At 37.3% G+C, this 14,649-nt stretch overlaps 1 protein-coding gene across 1 annotated transcript in view; it reads left to right on the top strand.

Annotated features, from left to right (window-relative positions):
• The first annotated feature begins 13,159 nt into the window (after positions 1–13,159).
• Positions 13,160–14,649, top strand: part of plagl2 (pleiomorphic adenoma gene-like 2) — a 42,978-nt gene continuing 41,488 nt past the window's right edge. The window contains exon 1 of the mRNA XM_058642410.1: positions 13,160–13,493. The gene's annotated coding sequence lies outside the window, so the exon portion shown is untranslated. The remainder of the gene's footprint in view (positions 13,494–14,649) is intronic.

Genomic DNA, 14,649 nt, shown 5'->3' with positions numbered 1-14,649 from the left:
ATATCCTATAAAAAAGCCCTTGATCCCTTAAGAACTTCACTTCTATCCTGACTCATTTCTCACTTATTTCCATTATTCCCTTTCAATTAAATTCTTGATCCCCTCATGTTCTTAGGCTATTTTATATCATCACCTCTCTACTGTATATGCCTCATATGCCCTACACCTCAAAAGTACATGTTCCACAGATTCCTCCTCTCACACCGTCCTGTCTGATGCTTCATGAACTACCAAGTGAAGTGACTTATTCAGTGCACAGTAACCTCATTATCACAACCTCCTCTCTCCTGGGTCCCATTCATGGATGTATTAGCATTATACATGCACATCTGTCCACATCTAACTCCGACACTCGTGCTCTTACACAGGCTTTACGTAGATTACAAAGAAAATGGCGTTGCAGTAACCTAGAGAAATTTTATATAGCCTGGATAGATGGTTTTGTAGCTTATAAAAAAGCCCTACATGAAGGTAGAGCTGCCTAAAATAAGAATCACAGGTTTGTTTTCAGCACTGTCTTCAGGCTGACACAGAGCCACAGCTCCACTGAACCATCTATTCCTTTAACACTGAGCAGTGACCACTTAATCAACTTTGTTGTGAATAAAATAACATCAATTAGAGTAAGAAATGATCATCTCCTCCCTCATATTGGGACTGACTCATCTTTTAGCACAAGAGCTTTAGAAGCACCAGGTGCACAGTGAGACAGTTTCTCCCCTATAGATCTCCCTGAGTTAACATCATTAGTTTCATCATCTAAGCCATCAACCTGTCAGTTAGATCCTATCCCCACCAAACTGTTTAAAGATGTGTTTCCTTTAATTAACAGCTCTATATTAACTCAAATTAATCTATCCTTATTAACTGGATATGTGCCCCAACCGTTTAAAATCGCAGTTATTAAACCCCTTCTCAAAAAAGCGACCCTTGACCCAGATATTTTAGCTAATTACCGACCTATATCTAATCTTCCCTTTGTTTCTAAAATCTTAGAAAAGGCCGTTGCTAATCAATGATGTGAATATTTGCGCATTAATGGCCTGTTTGAAGATTTTCAGTCAGGTTTTAGATTAAACCATAGCACAGAAACAGCACTAGTTAAAGTTAGTAATGATCTTCTCTTGGCTTCAGATAATGGTCTAGTTTCTTTACTTGTCCTGTTAGATCTTAGTGCTGCATTTGACACCATTGATCATAATATTCTACTGCAGAGATTGGAGCAGACTCTTGGTATCACAGGTGCTGCCCTCTGCTGGTTTAAATCATACTTATCTGATAGATTCCAGTTTGTTCATGTTAATGATAAAGCCTCACTACAAACAAAAGTTTTTGGAGTTCCACAAGGCTCAGTGCTTGGGCCTATACTTTTTACCTTATATATACTTCCTCTAGGGAACATTATTAGGAAGCACAACATACACTTTCATTGTTATGCAGATGACACACAGCTTTATTTATCAATGAGGCCAGATGAAATAAATCAGGTTGTTCAACTCCAGGAATGTCTCATAGACATTAAATCCTGGATGACCTGTAACTTTCTACTTTTAAACTCAGAAAACTGAGGTCCATCCTTTTTTAAATTTCTTTCCAGTCTGCCATTGCTCCTTCTTTCATTTCTTTTCTTCTCTTACTTCCTTTATTGCTTTCCTTTTTACTGTCCCTTCTCTTTCCATATTTCTTTCACACTCGCCACTTTTTATTCTTTCTATTCCTTCTCTCTCCTTTCTTTCTTCCAGTCCCTTTTTTTGAATCAATGAACTTTTAGTGCAACCAGCAGGGGGCGTCACAGCCACTTCACCACATCAGCCTCAGTAACAGTGGTGCAGGTGGAGAAGCGGAATAAAAGGAGGAGTTTGAGGAACTTATATTTTCTTGCATCAGTAAACCACTCTCATATTTTTTTTTGATATTTTTTGTTTAACTTAATTTTGAGAAGTTTATTATTTTTCATTTATAATTCACATTTCATTTTTGGGTATTGTCTTGGTTGTCGTTCCTCCTTTAAAGGACCAGGATTTATGAACAATAAGTTTAATAATTGCATTTTCTATTCTTTATTACTTTGCATGAAAACTGCTAAATGTATTTCAATTTTTACTCTTAAGACTTTAATCATTCTACTTATTTATAATCTTTTTACCTCATGTTTACTTTGTTGTTTACATTTCTAGCAACTTTTACTTTTACTCCACGACGTTTCCTCAAACTATCTTTGTTACTCGTTACTACCAAATAAAATCAGAAGAAGAAGAGTTGGTATTATGGTCTGTATTTATACAGAGCTTTTCTAGTCTTGATGAACTGCTTTACACTACAGTTGACATTCACCCATTCACACGCTGCAACGTGGGGTTAAGTGTCTTTGCTAAAGGACACATAGCAGAGCAAGGAATTGAACCCACAGCCTTCCAGTTGAAAGACAAGTCACCTTACCACTGAGCCAAGCACAATGTGCCTTTTCTCCATTCTCCTAAGAAAACTTATATCAATTTAGGACATTTTAGCTTATTTCTAGTGAAGCTAGAAGTTCACAACAAACATCGGAGCAAAAGAAAAACAAATCCATGAGATTTTTCAAGTGAAGTTAATCTGTGTTACATTATATGTTCAGTGATAAACACTTGAGGTGAAACGAGGAGCAGAGCTTATTTTTCATTATGTAGCTTCTTCATGACACTGTTCACATGTGTGCTCAACATGCCCCAGCGCTGTGTGCTGGGTCGGCATGGCAACACATGGCCTGGGTGCAGCCTCATAGACCTTTGTTACTCTTTATTCACACGTGTGCACTTTTCTGTCAGCTCTGCCCCAAGTGTCTCAAATTTAAAATAAAAAAATGACACATTAAAGAGTTGACATTTGATAATTTTTTTTGTATGTGTAACTTTTAAAAAGTAAATTAATGTCTGTTACATTCCACCACAGGTACCTGGAAAACACTTATACAGTTCTAGCACGACGCCAGTCATTTTCCTCTGCTTTTCCATCAGTGATAGTACCTGGTACATGGTGTTTTTGTTTTTTTTTAGTATCTGCTCTGGCGATGTTCCAAGTGACCTGAGCCGATACTAAAATGTGACAGATTGTCGGTCACTGATTTGTCAGTGAGTGTCGTCACTGGAAGAGTCATGAGCGCGACATCCAACACAAGAATCAAAGCCAACAATTCAAAAATGAGATTTTTTTAAATCACGCACCGGAAACTTTGGCAGTGAACGATGAAGACAGGTGAACGATGAGGACAGGTGAATGATGAGGACAGGTGAATGAATGATGAGGACAGGTGAATGATGAGGCCAGGTGAATGATGAGGACATGTGAATGATAAGACAGGTGAATGATGAGGACAGGTGAACGATGAGGACATGTGAATGATGAGGACAGGAGAATGAATCATGAGGACAGGTGAATGAATGATGAGGACAGGTGAACAATGTGGAGTGGTGAGTGAGAAAGTCAAAGCATTTGTGACCTTTGACCCATTTTGACTGATACTTTATATGTTTACATATTTTTGTCAGCACTTTCATTTGTAAAAGGTTATTAAAAACAGGTAGATTTGTGTTCCCTTGTCCTTTTTGCAAAACACAAGAAAGAACCTAGTTAACTAAATAACTAAGTAACTGTTACAGTACATTTTTAGACCAGTACTTTTATAAAAAATAGTGATACTTTTACTTACTTTACAGAACACAGGAAACAACCATCTGCTCACATCGATCCATGATCGATGAGCAACACATTCCTTGTCTTTCAAAACATTTCTGAAGAAACTAGAATGTTGATGAATTGTCTGCGTGGAGCTGAGAAAGAATTCTATGCATGTCGTTAATATAAAGCAAAAAACACCAAACAAGTATTTACACTACTAATGAAATGTATTTATTATTGTTTTTATAACAAAATCCGTGTCTTTGTTTGGGATGTTTTTCAACTCAGGCCTTTGAAAGATACTTAATCCCCTCACATCCTCCGATTCAGCCAAGCCCGGCTAACATATTCTCTCTCTTTCTTTTCTTTCTTTGTATTCAATCACTCTCGTTTTTTCTCTTCTTTCAGACGCTCGGCAGCTGGCTGCTGCTCTTTCCCTCTTTTTTCCTGTGTGTGTGTGTGTGTGTGTGTGTGTGTGTGTCGTTCTCTGTGTTCTCTGCTCCTCCCCCCATCCCCCTGAACACACACTGTTTTTCATTGTTGGAGATGACAGCGACGATAACAATGCAACCAACCACAACTCACAGGAGGAGTTTGAGAGAGAGACTTCCTTCAGGTGAATAAAACGATGCTCATCGCAACACAAATGGAACTAAAATGCACATGATTTTAAATCATAAATTGATTTGTTAATAAACAGAAGTTGAGTTTTTTTTTTTTTTTGCATCTCTGACTCACTGCAGTGTTTATGAAAACTCCCATTTCCCCTTTTTCTTGCATGTATAAGTTCCCCCGGACTCATAACTCTGAGTTTCACTGTAACATCTACAGATGAATGTGTGTCACTCACGTTTCCTCCTTCCTCCCCCTCTTGTCTTTCTTCACCTCCGCCTCCCTCACACTCTTTCTTTTCGCCTGTGGCCTGTTCACAGGAGGAGAAAAACACACACACACACAAGGTAGTCAACAAACACACAAACCGCCCCCGTTGACCTTTCTGTGTTCACGCCGACAACCTGGTTTTCAGTTCAGCTGAAGGCTGAGACTCGCGCGCATGCACGCACCATGTGACTTCTCAGTTAAGTTAAATCTCAATTTTCATACAAATTGTTTCACATCAATTAAAGGCTAAGAAATGGCAAAGAACTGTAAAAAAAAACAAAAAAACATTTTGCAGACAGAAATATTCATTTTAACTTAAAGGACCACTTACATGGTAGTTAACATAAATAAATGTGTTATTTGATCATCAGACAGTGGATCTGAGACAACAGAGGACGTTGGGATTGAAAAAGAGAAATAAAAGTGACAGAAAGTCGACGTCAAAGTCACTTGTTTCAAAGAAAATAAAGGCCCTACACTGTTCTTTACTGTGTTTCTGCCAAGTTTTATAAGTAAAAGGTGTGAAAAATGTAAATAAATAAAAAGAAACCTGGTCAAATTTGGTCGAATTAAACAAACACAGCAGCATCACAATGATTTTAAGTTTATTCTTCAGCACTATGTGAACTAAAGTGAACACAAAGTTAATAAAATGTCATCTTTTGTACATTCTGTGATTTTTGGAAATCCTCTAAAATCAAACAAAACCTCTCGTTTCCTCTGGATTCTACAGAGACAAAACTCACGTAATCTCTGATTTATTTGGAGCTAAAATGTTAAAAAATAATCATGAATCTTTTCTACATATATAAAGGAACAAAAAGTATTTATTTTGATTTAAACTAAATGAGACAAATCCCCCAAACTCCATATTTTGAGTTTTCTCTTTCTCACCTTTAATTGTGATGTGATTTATTGTTTTACTGTTTGCTCTTAGGTCTGTTCAGGTCTTATGTTTTTACATTTATTTAATTTATCTCTGATGGATTGGATGTGTTTTAAGAATTTTAGTGTGTAATAATAATGAATTAATCATTAAATTATAAAAAAGTAAAAAAACAAAAACATTAGATAACGAATTAGACATGTAAACTTACTATTACAAACCTTCAAAACTAACGATTTAAATGAAACAAAAATACTTGTAAAAAAAAGTCTATTAGTAGTTGTAAGAAGTTATATAGATTTACAGGTAACGGGTTTTGTTAGGAAAACTAATTCTACACAATAAAACTAATAAAACTCAGCAAAGTATTCATGATATTGCTTAATTTAATATTTAATTCCTAACTTGGGAACAGACATAAACACTCACAGATAACAAATCTCAATTTATTCATACATTTATGTATTTTCCTTTCCTTATAAATCTCTGTGAATAAAAGGCCGATTTTCTCTTGTTCTTATATAAAAATAACAAACATGACCTTAAGAAACCTTAAGACTCTTTTGTTTTGTTTTAAAGATGAATTAAGATTTGTATAAAGATTAGTTTGTTATAAAACTCCACTCAATGAATTGGATTCAACAAAAATAACAATACATGTAATATTTGACAATAAAAGATTCATAAAACCCTAATTTTTGCTTCTAAAGATAATTTTAGATTGTTATAAATGAGAAAGAAATACATATTGTTTTTTGGTCTTCTGGATTTTTGTAGATTTAATGATGTTAGAAATGTATATTTTTTACCTTAAATATTCAAATAAAAATCCTGAATATGACAATGAACGTTTCAGAAAGCACCACTTTTTTAAGTTCTTAACATTCATTTTGATTTAACTGCGATATAAATGATGAAAACTATCTATAATATCTATCTATCTATCTATAAAATAATCATGCACTCTTTAATATTCACATACAATCTGAATATATGAAAATCTAAGTTTCAGAGAAACCTTGTACCAAACCTTGATGGTTGAATTCATACTGTTATAAAGATTAGATTATTATACAATGTCAATAAAAGTTTCCTTTAAAAATCATTTTCACCTCAAATATGAAACTTAAAGTTTCAGAAAACATTTTAAAAATGTTAAAAAATGATCAAAAAAACATTTTAGTTTCAAAGATTATTTTAGATTGTTATAAAACTCTTTTGTGTGCGGTTTGACTCATTCTGGATCCAGTCAAAAAATATTTATGATTAAAAAATATGACAATATATAAGACTAAAAGTTTCATAAAACCCCTAACATTTGGTTCTAATTGATAAAAAATATGTTTGCCTAAGAAAACCTTAAATATGACAATAAAAGTTTCATAAAGCACCACTTTGTTTTGGTTCTAAAGGGTTATTTTGTTATTATAAATCATCATCCACTCTTTAATATTCAGAAAAAACCTGAATGGATGAAAATAGAGGTTTCAGAGAAACTGTGTGTTTATTATTGTAAAACTGTGACGTTTTACTCATTCTGGATCCACTCAGTCATTTAAAATCAATTCAAAAATGTGACAATATATGAGAATAAAAGTTTGATAAAATCTGAAAAACTGAACATTACATATATTTTCACTGAGATGCACCATTTAAAATTCAGAAGAAAATCCCTTAAATATGAAAGTTTCATAAAACACCTCTCTGTTTTGGTTCTAAAGGGTTATTTTGTGATTATAAATGATCAAAAATGTCCAAAAAATAATCATCCACCCTTTAAAAGTTTGTTTCTAAAGATTTGTTGACATATAAATGTGTTTCAGATGATGAAAGCAGTTGCTTATGTCATCTGCAGCTCCCTCCTCCTCCTCCTCCTCCTCCTCCTCCTCCTCCTCCTCCTGCAGTGACGTGGACGCGTGGCCACACAGGACGCGGCTCGTCCCACCCGTCCACCTTATCATCCTGCAGCAGGACGCAGCGTGACCTGATACTCTGCACCATCGCGGACGAGATAGAGACAGAGCTCCACACCTCGGCTGTGAAATCATCCCACACCAGACGCTTACTGTGTGACATATAACACACTTAATCCACATAATCTCTGTGTGCATCAGCAGCAGCAGCAGCAGCAGCAGCAGCAGCAGCTCTGACTCTGACAAGAGTCTCAACAGGTACATGAGCGTTTCTGTGCGAGACTTTGGAGATCTTTGTTGTGTGAGAAGAAGAACGTGCAGTTTCCTGAGGAATATATGCAACTTATTTCACATTCTTTACACGTGAACATGCAACAAACTCAGCTCTTTGGTACATGTTGGTCCCTTATGCACTTTGAAATGTATGGTCTCTATTTCCTGCATCATATTTTAAATTGTATTTCAACTGGAACACAGTGCACGCTCTTTTTTTCTTATTTTTGTATAGTTTCTTGTCTTCTTCTTGTGTATTTTTGTTTTATTCCATCAACATGCCTAGGGAGAAGAGACGTATACCAACCTATGATAAAATCCATCATATTTACATACGTCCATTAATGTACAATTAAAAAAACTTCACAAACAAATACATACATCTCTTCCTGCTGCTCTTCCTCATGTGTGTACTCGTGACACCAGACTATGACCAAAAAACTCAGTGAACCAAAGTGAGTGAAGTTCATCACGACTGAGACTCATTAAAACATACAGTAGAGTAAATATTTTTACACTTAACTGTAATTAAAGGTCCAATGTGTAAAGTGTCTGAGTTGTGTTTGAAGAAACAAGAACGGGCCACAAACACCTCTGCAGTCTCTGTTTAAACGTCTCAAAATAAGTGAATGAAACACAACAGAGAAAAAAACAAATTCATTCATTCATTCATCTCTTACAGCTTTAGCCCCACACATGACACCGTGGACAGGTGGTCAGTCCATCGCAGGACAAACACACAGACACAAACATTCACTCTCACATTCAGGTCAGTTTAGAACCCGGAGAGAGAACACACACACACACACACACACACACACACACACACGAGGAGAACATACAAGCTCCGCACAGAAAGACCCTCCATCAAACTGGGATAGGAACCGGTGACCTTCTTGCTGTGAGGCAGCAATAGCAGACGCTGTGAGGCAGAGCAGTATATTCTGCACACCAAGCTCAGTCGTGTACAATTCCTTCTTGTTTTCTTGTAAATAACTATTATTTTTATTATTTTATTACACTGCATTCCTTCTGTTACTTATATACATATATGTATATAAATACATATATATGTATAAATATGTATGTATCTTTCCTTATCAACGCAGACCTTTATTTTGAAATTCTGTGAAATATCAATCCTCACAAATAGGTGTGTGTGTGTGTGTGTGTGTGTGTGTGTGTCACGTGTAAAACGAAAGTCACAGCAGTTTCGTGCAGCCGTGCAGTGATGACTCCGCCCACATTGAGTAGGTACTATTGTTGTGGTGGAAAACCAACCCAAACCGTGCCGAGGCGAGGCGAGCTGGGACCATAGATTTTAAAGGGGCTTTAGAACCTGCTCTGACCAGGTTCCAAGTGAACTTAGTCGATAGTAAAATGTGACGTCAACAGACTGTCGGCCTCTAAATGTCAGAGAGTCACGAGCGCTGGCTGCATGGCTACAAACAGGAAAAATCTATTACTATTAAGACGTATTACTGAGAGATTACTGCACGTTAGTGGCACTGGACCAGAAAACACCGGCAAAGTCCAACAGGAGACTTGATCGCGACTTGCAGGTGAACTGGATGAAAAGAAGGAGAAAGCGTCCGCAGCAGAAACCACGACAGGTTGTTCAGATAAACCAGACCGTGAGCAGAACTCTGAATACATCTTTCATTAGAAGGAACGACTTCAGTGTCGTTATTTCTTCATTTTTTAAAGAAAACTTGAACTAAATCGTTCAAAGTTGATTTGAAATCAGCGGCCATCTTCTTTATTTACATGTAGCAGAGAGACTACGCGCTGTCACAAGTCTGTCGTCAGCATGTTAAGCCCCGCCCACCGACTCTGTACGCCATGTGATTGGCCAAACCAGAGTTTGGAGCGAGGAGTTTCTAGACGGAACCCTGGCTGCAATTCAATTAGCTACCACTAGGGAGCGTCTAGATTTCTCGGCTAACAAACTGGACCTTTAAGGAGAATGTCTTGTCTCTGTCCTCATGTCCACCGTCCACTGTCTCTGCTGTGATGGAAACCGTCCGTCTGCTTTAAACAAAACACATAAACGCACACATATATAAAGTGTAAAGAAAAGAAAAAGGACGCTGGGATTCTTTGGATCTCATGAAGGTTTTGACACGATTCGACAACGATGAAGAAGAGCGAGCTGTGGAGAGAGGGCGGTGTCAGAGGACAGAGGGGGTGGGGGGGGGGCGGTGACACCAGCAGAGGAATCGCTGTAGATGTGACCACTGTATGCACACACAGATGTTTCCGCTCAGTGTCTGACGAAGACTTTCTTTAAAACGAGGCTCGTCTTCACTCTTGTCATCATAAACTTCTGAGGGTCCGACTTCCCTCGTCCCTTTACATCACAGGACTGATTAGGTGTGTGTGGTAGAACATAAGACATGCAGACGTCCCCGTCCTCCTCCTCCTCCTCCTTGAAATGTGGACACATGAGAGGGAATCCAGAGGAAGAGCAGCAGAGCCACAGCGCGAATAAAAACCCGGAAGGAATCGTACTCTCATCCAAACAAACAAACAGCGACATAATAACAAGAGATCCTGTTGCTGCTGCTGCTGCTGCTGCTGCTGCTGCTGCTGATGATGATGATGCTGCTGCTGCTGCTGCTGATGATGATGATGATGCTGCTGATGCTGCTGATGCTGCTGCTGCAGAGGACAAAAGAACTAAAGTAAGTGCAGTATAAAGAGATGAAAACACACAAACACGTGACATCGCAGTGAAACATCGATGTATTAATGCTGGGAATGACAACAGGTGTCTCCACAGACGTCTTCAGACCTCAGAGATTCACGTAAACGGCTCCACTTTGCACTTTAAACTCTGTGTTTTCAGTCTTGTTTTTAGTGTCATCACTGTTGTTTTGTTGTCTGTAATCGGCAAAGACAATTTTCCACCTTGGAAACAATAAAGATCTATTCCAGGGGTGTCAAATGTACGGCCTGCGGGCCAGAACCGGCCCACCCGAGGGTCCAATCAGGCCCCGCAGGATGAATTTGTTGAAATATTTACTCTGTTTCTCAGTTGTAGATACCTGTGACGAAACATGTGTGCACATTTATAACAAGTGCAATATTTCAACGATATTATGCTTACGTTTACCATTTAATTGTGTTTATCTCCAGAAATGTGAGGTTGTTTTGTAAAAAGAAACTTCATTGTATGTAAAACAAAAGAAAAAATAATTAGAGTTCTTGTTGTTTATAGGTTATTATGCTATTATTTGACTGGTTCGGCCCATTTGAGATCTAATCGTGCTGCTGTATGTGGTTCCTGAACTAAAAATGAGTTTGACACCCCTGATCTATTCTATTCTATTCTATAAACATGTGCAGTGCCGACTTTGACAATTGTTGGATAAGAAATGCAAGCTGCATCACCAGAAGAGCCACTTATGACGCAAAAAACACAATAAATACACAAAGAAACTATCAAATTAAAGTTGTAGTACGTAACTTTTGTCTGTTCTTCACACAAAGATGATTAGGGCCACATGACTCTCTGCGCGACATTCCTGTGCTGCACACAGGAAGTGATTTGTTTGTGAGAGAGCAGCAAACAGGTTGAAGTATTAACAAACACACACACACACACACACACACACTCACACACACACTCACACAAAAGTGCCTATGAAAAAGTTACAGAAGTGAATTCTACTGCTGAAAAACAGCAGTTCAATAGGATCAATTCTTGTTGTTCACCTCTTCATTGTTTCAGAGAATTAGAGCAATAAAAATATAATAATGCGGAAAAACAGATTATTAACAGATTATTAACAGAAAACTGTTTTGTTAGTTCAGAAAACAGCAGAATTTAATTTCAATAACAATGATTTCTTTCATGGCTCATTGATTCAGTTGAAACAGAGCAGAATTGGATCATTTTTGCAGAATTTTTTGTAACGGAGTAGAATTTTATTACAATGAAAACTGTCTTTTTAAATCCAAAAAGCTAATTTTACAAATCTTTTTTTTTAAATGAAAATGTATATAATGTAAAAATCATTGTGCAAACAAAGAAATAGTCAACATCTTCCTTTTCTTTATAAGGAAAAAAATGGGCTAAAGAAACCAAAGCACAGATTATTTGGATTTATCAGTGTGAAGTTTTCACTCAAAGTTTCTCACACAAAAATTCCTTTGATCCTCAGATTTACTCATATTTGCTTTTGTTCAGGACTCTAAACTTTGATCATGTGACCTGCGCTCTCTCTCTCTCTCTCTCTCTCTCTCTCTCTCTCTCATTCACACATTCACCCTGCAGGCTCAGTGGTGGGGCTGTTGTGCTGGAAGTGTGTGCGTGCGGGGGCGGTGAGGGTGATGAGGAAACAAGTTCATTTGCCCTGGAAGTAAATCTCCCCCCCCCCCCCCCCCCCCCACACACACACACACACAAGGAGGGGGGGGAACCTGAAATACAGACAAACCAAAATAATAGAAACGGGATCAGCACGTGGACACAACAACTTTCCTGCTGAAAACTTAACTTAAATCAAATAAAATGTGAAAGCAAAATACAAATGTGTTCTGTTTTCTTATTTAATCTTTTTTTACAACTGACATTTAGTAAATAAGAAAAATATGATTAAAATGTGAATGATAAAACAGGCACATATTTATTGATTTGAGTGAGTTGTTTTACACTTTTTCGTTGTGAAAAGGTCATTCATTCATCCATATTCACTGATTTCCTGCTCGTTTTCTTATCTTACAATTTTATCTTTTTTAAATTATTCTAATATTAATATAATATAACAATGACTGTCAACACAGTTAGTTTAAAAAAATTTTTGTAAATATTTTTTGCATATTTATCAAATGTAAAGGCGTAAAAATTATAATAATTACAAATATATATTAAAAGTATTTACTTATTATACATAATGTGTTCAAATAATTCTATGTTGCCTATAAAATAGAATATATTGAATTGTGAGATGTTTACATACTCTATAGCTGTGCCAAATCATTACATTATTAGTAATAATTAAATATTATTATTAATAATAATATTTAATTAATTAAAATCTTTTAAACATCAAAGTTACTTTTTTCCATTTTTTAAAAAGAGAAAATAACAAATTGTGACATTTTGACTGTATTTTTTCTCATATTTATCAAATGCAAAGGCCTAAAAAATATTATACATTTATACATAATGTGCTAACACAATTGCCATGTTGTTTATAAAATAGAACACATTCAATTTAAGATGTTTATATATTATATAGCTGTGCCAAATCATTACATGAATAGTCATGATATTTTTTATTTTAAACATCAAACTAATTTGAAAACATAAATAAAAAGTGTCATTTACATCTTAAACTTAAACTAAAATTCCAAGTGGTTGTTGCATTTATGAAAGAAATAAAAGAACATTTTAAGTAAAAAATTTACTTAAAAAAAGTTAGTAAACATTTAAATAAAACGTTATTAATATTTTTAGAAGAATTATGTTTATAAAATATTATCTTCTGATTGGACAGAGTGGAAAACAAAAAACAGTAAAGTGTCGCTGTTACATACGTGAGGTAAAAAAAAAAGTTTGTGAAAGTGACGTCACGCTCCCACAATGCTTACCGCCCCATAACTCTGAGAGAGAGAGAGAGAGAGACACACACACACACACACACAGAGTCACTCACTCACTCTCTCTCAGGCCGCGAATATAGAAAAATAATTGAGGAAAGAGAGAAAAAAATCGTCAGAAAAATCGTAAAAAGGACAGATATCGCGCAGAGGACGGCGCGTGCACGGCGGCGTGGACTCGCTCTCCCACGGCGGCTTGTTCTGGTCCAGACCGGGGATGGAAGGTTACCGGGACTCCATGTGAAACTCACTAATGCGGTGCTGGAAACTTTTAGGTCGGTGTTTTTTTTCTCTCTCTCTCTTCATCTCCTCTCTCTCTCTCTCTCTCTCTCTGTCTGTCTGTCTGTCTGTGTCTCTCACCCTCTCTCTCTCTCTCTCTCTCTCTCGTGCAGAAAAGTGTCTGCACGTTCCTGTCGTTCGTTGTTGTTTTTTGTTTGCTGTTGTTTGTTTGCATGTGAAAGCAGCGGTGAATCAAACAGTTGACGTGCGCGTGCACTCACTCACACACACATTGTAACGAATGCGTTGTTACCGTGTGTGTGAAAGTGTCTCGCGCGTGTCTCTCTCTCTCTTTTCCGTGTCTTTTCTCTCCTTCTTTCCTCATGTTTTCATGTTTTCTCGGTTAAACTTGCTGTGAAAGTGAAGGACAGCAGCGCACGCGCCTCCTGCGTCCGCCTGTCTGTCTGTCCTGCGTCCGCCTGTCTGTCTGTCTGCGTGTGTGTGTGTGTGTGTCCATGTTGACGTGTGCCTGCGAGCTTGTTATTATTCCTATCATTATGGTTCTTTTTGCGACTTTTCTCAGCGGTTATTTGCGGACATTCGTGCGCCAGTGTGAGTTAAAGGTGCAGGACACAGGCGCAGTGGTGACTGCAGCGCTGTCTGTCCCTCGGTGTCCCTCTGTCCCTCTGTCCCTCGGTGTCTCTGTGAGTTTGTGCATCTTTACATTTAGTGAGTTTAGTGAGTTCCCTCCTCTCCTGTGAAACTGTGAAACCATTGTTGGCGAGTGCACGCACACACACACTCACACACACATGCACGCGCGCGCGCGCACACACACTCACGTGTGTTTGACCCCTTCACTGGTTGATCTTCATCTTCTCTCAACCAAAAAGAGCTCAAACATATTTGCTGTGTACACATGTGTAAGAACACAGTTGTCTAACAGTATTTATGACGACGACATGTTAGATGATCAGAGATCAAGGATTTCCTCTGGAGTTATGTCACGATTAGATTCTTTTCTTATTTCATCGAGTAATTGTTTGGGCCATAAAAATGTCAGTGTTTGTCAAACCTGGAAACGATGATGCTCTCAAATGTCTTGTTTTGTCCACAAACCAAAATGATTCACTTTTAATGATTTCTCTGTTTTATGGAGCAAAGAAAATAAAGATATGTTCACATTTAAGAAGCTGAAACCATCAGAAATCT

This window comes from Solea solea, chromosome 11 (genome assembly GCF_958295425.1).
Source record: "Solea solea chromosome 11, fSolSol10.1, whole genome shotgun sequence".
NCBI lineage: Eukaryota > Metazoa > Chordata > Actinopteri > Pleuronectiformes > Soleidae > Solea > Solea solea.
This window is presented reverse-complemented; position numbering and strand designations above follow the sequence as displayed.